We start from the raw sequence: 8,245 nt of genomic DNA, 5'->3' as shown, positions 1-8,245 counted from the left end.
CATAAGGCTTTGCTCTAAGAAAATGACAATTTACAAACATGAAAATCTTTGCTGGTACTTCCTAAGGTTAAGGGAAAAAAAAGGCTATCTCCATATGTTCACATTTGTTCTTTTAGGTAATATGTTCCCTCTAATTCTTCTAAATTGCTAGGACATGATGGATTTCCACAGCAGACTTTCTCCCCCTGAAGACAGTACAAAGAGCCTACAATGTGAACAACCACTTGCAGAACTGATATTCACTCTGGTCTGAATCTTCAGTATATTTTTGAACAGCAGCAAAACCCTTACTGCTGATCATGCCAGCAGTAATTTTGCCATCACACAGCCGACCACAAGCACACCCCTCCAGCTTTCTGCTAAGGATGCAATCCCAGAGGAGCACAAGAACATCTCTACATGCCCTCCTCCTCCCAGACACAGCCCAGGTAGGAACATAAGCAGTCTAACTTCACTTCCAGAGGCAACATGAAGGACACTGTCCTGCTCCTCACAACCAGATTCCCTTTGGGAGACCAAGCTCAGGTGTGTCTCATGGGTGAGGGTGCAGCCTGCCTGCCATCCCGCTGCAGCACAGAAGCACCATCTCTCATGCTCAAGGGTTGTTGCCAAACCCACTGAGGGGCTTACACCCAGGCAGGTAAAGACTTACAGGCCTTCAGTCAACACACAAAGACCAAATATCTACAGAAATGAAATCTTCCCAACATCATCTCTTCCAAGCAGATTTTCTTGTTAAACCTTGACAGGGAACAGGCACTTTTGCTGCAGCAGTAACAGTCAGCATCCTGTGCTGAGCACTTGCCCCTTTTCTCTGCTGTCAGCTCCAGCTCATGGCAAGGCAAGAACTTCCAGATTCTGTTGTGTCCAAAGCCACCCTCTGCGAAGACACCCAAGAAATCAAGGGGGATATTTTGGAGGGAGATTGTGGATTTGCATCTACACCCTAGAATTACAGTGCTCCTTGTCTAGAAAAAACTGCTGGAGTTGCGAAAGAGCAGGATTTTGTACAATGGTTTGAATAGTTGATGGTTCCAGTCCAGTCAAAAAGCCTCACAAGAAGGGCCTGACTTTGCAGCCTGAAGTATTTCTGTTCCCAAGGGGCACGACAGTATGGAGAATCGTGACACAGTTTTTATGGCTAACTGAATATTTCTGTTCAATCTCTGAAGGGCTTGGGGTTTGTTTGAATTGTGAATGATGGCTCCTATCCCAGCTCTGTGTGTGACATACTCCTCTAGTGACAGAGTTCACACACTGAGCCTCAGTCAAGAATCCACACATACCCTGAAAGTTGCTGGCACACACAGTGTATAATTAAGATCATATGAGACTCTGAATTTCTTTCCCTTGCCCAGCTACAACCAAGAAAAGGGCCAAACAAATCTCTTTGCCCTTAAAAATTGGAAGGTAAGTCCTATAATTTGACTTTTCCTTACATGCCTTCATTTCTAGCTGTAATTTCTATTTAAATGTCTCTTTACACTCTCCAAAACCACCATTGTCATGGTACATTATGGCATGTTCATTTCCTGCAAGATAGCAAGGCAGTATTTTCAAAAGCAGCTAAAATAGTTAAAAGAACAAGTTCCCAGTCAAAATCTTTCCAGGTTGAAAGGTTCTATGAGCAGGGAAGTTACGTGAGCAGCACAATGTGGATCCTCACCTCAGTGATGCCAAGAGATTATTTTGGCAAGTTACTCTACAGACCTGAATGTAAAGGGATAAAAGGCTGGTTTGGCAAGTTGAAAGAGCAAGGCTAATTCCACAGATTTTACAGCAATAGGCAATGCTGCTTCAGGGAATTCAAAAAGCAAGAATAGATTTTCCTCTTATTAGAGGCCTATTTTATAATTTTATGCATCAGTCTATTGACTGCTGTATCAGTCAATGAAGAGGAAAAAACCACTATTTTTGAGAAATACTAATTGCTGTCATTTAAGGTGCTGTCAGGATTGTGACTTGTAACTTCCAGCTTAATGTACATACAAGCCTAAGATGCTCAGCCTTCCTTCAGTGGTCAGGGCTGGTTAAGAGGGGGGGCAGAAGAAATGAGTATTTTGACAGTTTGACAAGTACATTTCTTACCTGGCACAGCTGTGTTGTCTGGACTGGCCCTGGGCATTGATTGACATGCTTACCATAATCCAAGGGAAAGCAAAATAAGACTGCCTCTTGTACAGCTCAAATGAAATCAGCTGTCTTCTATAGCTGGGTAAATTCAGAGCAACTTGCTGAACTTGCTCTGAATATACACAAGGGGAAAAAAAATAAGGAGGATTTTAGTACTTAATTTTTATTATTGGAAACAGCCATCACATTGCGAACTCCTTTGAGTGTGGAAGGAAAGCCACATCTGAGAGTTTCAATGGTCAGTTTATGTAATATTCCATGCCCTGCCTTCAGTTTGATTGCTGAGCTTTTCCTCTTCTACAGCAACAACTTTGATTTCTTTTCATACAAATCTACGTAGAAAAAAGTATTCTTCATCCTGCTGCCCAGCCTGTAAGTAACAACCCCTTCACTGGAGATGTGGCTTGCTCAGGACCCAGAAGCAAATTGACTAAATAGCCTCTCTTCCCAGGCAGGGGTGGAGGAAAAGCAATGTATTAGGGAACAACAAATCAACCCCAGGCTGGGGATAGTAGAGAAAGAAGGAAGAAAAGAGGAAAACCAGAAAGAAAAGAAGAAATAGATGGAAGAGAAAAAGAGAAAGACAGAGAGAAATAAATAGTCTGTAGAAAAATATAATTGACTTCAAAACTCCCAGCCTCTTTTAGAGTTAAAGAGAAAGCCTTTGTGCTCCTCAGATTTCCTCTTTAGATGATGAATGTATGGGGTTGGAAGAAGCCTGCAGAGGAAGACCCGGCACTCTCACCTTTGTGCACAGGTTCTGCAGGGCTGCTCTTTGTTGCCTTATGCTACAACACACTGGTACAGTGACCAGCACTGCTGACAATATTCCAGGTGGGATCCAATGCCTTTCCCAGCAACAGACATATTGCCTCTTTTGTTTTTTTATCCTGCCGCTCCATTAATGCAGCCTTGTCTCTTGCTTGTCCTTTTGCCACAGATGTGATCTAGGCAGACAGTTTCAAGGCTTTTTCCAAAGGAAACTAACACCCAACACATCAAATCCCTCTCTTCATCCCTCTCCTGAATGCTTGCTCTGTTAAGGCATATTTCCCAGACTGATTCCCTGCTTCCAGATTAATTACTCTACATTTCTCCACACTGAACTCCAGTTTACCATTTGTTAGCAGAGTCATTGAAGAGATTTTGGCCCTGGTGAATCTGCCTAGGCTGTGCCCAGTCATGGGGAGACCTTACACCATATTATCTCTTCCCTCGGCCCAGTGCAAAGCTGAAGTAACTCCTCAGACATCAGCAGTGCACATGCACAGTGTTTCTGAGGAGCAGGCTCGCTCTTTTCAAGGTCCAGCAAATAACAGACTGCTCTGAAGCACCTGGCAGCACAGCAGGGCTGGCAGCCCCTTGCCACAGCCCCAGAGGCACCCGTGACTCCTGACCTCGCTGACAATGTTTCCACCCAGCAGAGACATGAAAGGACTCCTGGCTGGTCGGGCTGGGAAGTCAGAAGGGGGTCTTGCTAGGATGCTTTGCTGCTGGTGGTGCCAAACCTGGCTGCCTTAGAGACATGAGCATGGTGGGGCACCTTTGTGCTGTCTGGATTACACATCAGAGAGATCCTGAAACAGTCCCAAGAACAGCCTTCTGCCAGCTTGAAAAGTTTTCATCTGTGCTTATTGTCTCATACCTGCCCTCGAGCTGGTTTTGATCCAACAGCCTCTATTACCACCTCTTCCTTTACCTTTTGCCTTAGCTATTAATCTCTGATGTGGAACTTTGTGAAATGCTCTTTGAAACTCTAAGCACACTGCTGAATTCCCCTTATCTAGCCTGGCAGTAATATCTTCAAAGAACTCCAGGAGGTTAGTTAAGTATGACCTCCTCTAGCTTCAAGCTCAGCTTCCCAGCAAGCCCTTCACTCCTTTGCTAGAGATGAGAGGAAGAGGACGGGGAACTCTGGGACAAAGAGGCACATCACTGTTACAATGCCGACAGCAGCAGACACAGCACCACTCCTGCTGCCCAGCACATTTTTAAATTACCTTGGCGACACCAGGCTCTCTGACTGCACCTTCTGTTCTGCCAGGACCCAATGCAAATCATATCTCAAAGGCAAGCTGCCGCTACCCACACAGGGGTGAACTTCCAGAAAGGCACGAGGGATTTCTGAAATTAAGCTGAGGACCCAGCTGCACATCCTGCACCTTTGGGTAATGCCTCAAGTCCCTTTAATTTCTGCCTATTGTCAGGTTCTCATCTTTCATGCCCTCCAACCATGGTGCCATTTCAGACTCATGTAATGCTACAGAAATGTTTTCACCATGAAATTGCCCAAATACTAGAAGCATTCCAAGACAGGTATCTCCATCCTTTAAGACACCTGAAAATCAGACAAAGTCCTGAGCAACACTGCCTAACTTCGAAGTCAGCCCTGATCTAAGTAGAAAGGTGGACCACAGGATATATCAGAATAAGGCTTATTGGGGATTTTTATCTTGCCTTTGGACCCAGTCCCATCTTCCAGCTCTTAACTAGTGAGCCCAGGCACCCAAGCCTAATTGTAACCCAACCACTGCCCTGCCAGGACCTTGGCTGAAGTTAGGTATAGCTTGGTGAGTTCCCTCCCTTCTGCATCAGCCCAAGCAGTATTTAAAGTTTATCTCTACTGAAGCAAGTCCACGGTTTAATTTCACCTCCACTTGAAATGTGCAGAATTTCCCCTTGCACTGTGCTTCCTGCTCCCCCAGAGCACCTTGCTGTGTTTCCATTCACACATCATCTCTTGCTGGTTTCTCATTTACATCATAATACTGGAGTTGCTGTTTACACTGAGCTGCACAAAGGTATGTTTAACATCTTACTGTGGTGTGATCATTAACATCATACTGCTAGCCCCAGGGAGTTTCATGACTGGATTCAGATCCATCTGTCCTGTGTTCCCAACAGGGGTTCCCGCTGCAGGCCTGAATATTTTGGCAGGAGACAATTCAAAATGTGCAAAACACTACATGTCAGGCAGAATGTGTTACCTTAAATGATGATCTATTATATGAATGTTCTTGTTGTTTTGTATCTTATCTCTTTAAAGAGCAGCCTCTTCAGAAATCATGGTGCAGTCTATGCTCCATCACAACAAAAGTGCTAGGTACACCTGCAGTGAGGTAAACTCCCTTAACATTCTCAACCTATAGATAAAATCCCCTCAAAAGAATAAAAAAAAAGTAAGATATCATTCCTTATTTACAACTGATACAAAGTTACAAGATTTTGGTGTATTCCCTTTACAGGCGTGCATCTCAAAGGTATATATATAAAGTTTCTACCACGTATATCTGCATAGCTTGTCTGGAAACTAAAATACAGATACACATGGCAATGCTGCAGATTTCACCCACAGAGCTACAGACTGATACAGCCCTAAGCATTAATCATGGGGGGAGCCAGGTGTTTCAGTGTGCCAGCACCCACGCTGTCCACAGGCAGTGGGATCCAGGCTGGGAGAAGGAGACATCTGCTTTGGAAGTAAACATCCACCTGGCAGCCTGGGTGAAAACATGAGCTACAGAGAAAAATGAGGATGGTGAACATGCCTTTTCCTTTTAGAAGGTCCTGTAGAGGTTCTGTCACTTTGAGGGTTGGCTTCAGTAGGAAACAGTCCTTTTTATATTTCTCCTCAGTTGCATTTACACCTAGGGCTTACTGCAGCTGCCCTTGAACTCCCTTCCACCACGTCTATCTACTGTTTGCTCAAGTACACTAGAAAAGATATCTCAAGATTAGATTTTAAGGAACATGTGTGGATGGACAAAATCTGGCAACTTTTTATCTTCAAATGTGAGAACATAATTTAGTTCACTTTCTGCCCTCTTCTCCTCCATATCCTTCGAGGAAAGAGGCACTTTCATCTGCATTGGTGGGAAATGTCTCCTCAGCATTGAGGACAAAAAGTCATTCCTGACACTTGGCACAGAGTAGGCTCAAAACTACAGCCTGAAAGTGACTGGGTTCTCTAAAGAAAATATGAAAAAAAATTACTACCTGAATAATAAATTTGACAGAACTTATCCTAAACAATAGCAATCTCTGTAGGCTTCTCAGAAGTTGCAAGGCACACACTTGCAAACAGAGGTGCCCTCAGGAGAGATCCACAACACAAACTGGGCCCCTAGGCTGGCTTTGGGCTGCATCCTTTCATCTGTAATACACAGCTCAGGCTGACCTTTAACTAGGAGAAATAAAAAAGGGAGGTGACTGTTACTGAGTCACAGAGAGGGGAAAAAAATAAGGCGTGAATTACGATGGGGATGAATGGAGAATATTTAGAAAATCCTAGGAGGCAGAGTATTTTGAAAAGGCTTCTGGATGGGGCAAACACACTGGCAGCACTGGGTTTGCAGGAGTTGCTTTGGTGCAGATTTGCCAGCAGGTTTCCCTAGGTTTTCTCAGGATAGATCCCTGAAGTCTGAGATTTCAAACTCCACAGACACTTTTGAAAATCTTGGTTCCTTACAGAGTCCCACAATGCTCCAATAACTGAATTTCCATAGCACTAAGTGCTGCTACAAGAGTCAAGACAGGTATTGCTGGGTCCAGATCTGGCAGATTCAGCATCAGGATTTGGCGGGGAAACTCCATCTCACCATCTCTCCCCCACTGCAAGTAACAAGCCCAAAGAAAAGGAGAATCCTCAGCATCAGTCCAATGCTCACAGATGAAAAAGAATAAAAAAAAAAAAATCTCAGGGTCACCCTTTTTCTTTCAGTGTAGGACTACAAAGTCAATATAACAGTGTTGCATGGACACTCAACGTGACTTTAAACAAGCTGTGGTACAGCCAGCAGCACAGCGATGCTGGAAGTACATTATCCAGCAGAGGCTGGATAATAATCATCACCAATTCATCCACTTTTTTGGGAGAGCATTGCAACCAGTGGTGGCCACTGTCTATCCTTGCTTCTTAGCTCACCCTGCCCAGGGTAGGTGGCTTGAAGTGAGTTAAGCCAGGCTTGTATCTACTCATGGCTACAGGAGGAGCAGAAGAACCCTCGCAGCTGATTTATCTCCACGTGTACCACCTACCTGGCCAACTCACAAAAGGCTCCAGGATCCCTGACCTTGCCAGTAAGCCCAAAGCTGCCTTACTTGGGCCAGCAGGGGAGAGCCCAGAGACTGTACCTGCTGCAATGTAACTTCATGCCAGTCAGAACGGTTGTGTGAAGGAAGATGGAGAAAAAAAAAATCACCGAGAATTAATCAAGCCATCATCAGTGGCTCCAGGTGCAATAGCTGTACAAGAAAAACAAATAAATCAACCCACAGTTAAAAATAGCCTTTTTGATTACTGTCTTCAGTCTTCGTCTAAAGACAGAGTAACAACATAACGTTCTCTCAGGAACTAACCCCTGGCCAATATTTTACAGCTCCTGCCCTTAGAGCAAGTCAATATGTGCAGAAGATAGAGAGGTGGATTGATGAGAGGTAAAAGATACCTGTACTGTACTGTACACATTTGCTCCTGCTGGGCCCAGGGAGCTGCCCGCGAGGGCACAGGAGAAAAGGGCAACACCCTGACGGCCGTGCACGAGCCCTCATGGCCAAAAAGCCACCTCAGGCGAGTCGAAGCCAAAGCTTGTGAGGGCTCACTTTGCACCACTGACCTCTTAGAAATGTTTTTATCGATATCCGTGTCTCACAACAGGGGCTGCAGCACCTCTGGGCACCCGCCCGGATCTGCAGTGTCACACCTTCCCCCAGCCCTCGGTCCCAGGGGTCTCTGCTGGCGCTCGGGTCCTAACGGTGTTCATAAAATGGGAGATATATAAAAGATACAAAGCAAGAATACAAGTAACACGTTGTCTATTTTAACTCCTTTATATTAATTGTTAAATGTCACCCTCAATAGAAAAACCACTGTCACCAGCGCCGGCATTTGCAGCAGGTTCTCACTGAGGGTTCTCTAGCCGCAGCAGAAAATCTGGGTTCAAGGCTGAAAACGGAACCGCCCGGCTCACGGGATGGGCCCTCAGCTCCCCGCGGCTCCCGGGATCGGCCCCTCAGCTCCGGGCTCCCCGCGGCTCCCGGGATCGGCCCCTCAGCTCCGGGCTCCCCGCGGCTCCCGGGATCGGCCCCTCAGCTCCGGGCACCCCGCGGCTCC

The sequence above is a fragment of the Corvus kubaryi genome, unplaced genomic scaffold (genome assembly GCF_017639235.1).
Source record: "Corvus kubaryi isolate FWS band 111438036 unplaced genomic scaffold, C.kubaryi_AGA036_p1.0 37395, whole genome shotgun sequence".
NCBI lineage: Eukaryota > Metazoa > Chordata > Aves > Passeriformes > Corvidae > Corvus > Corvus kubaryi.
Note: the sequence above shows the minus strand (reverse complement) of the source record.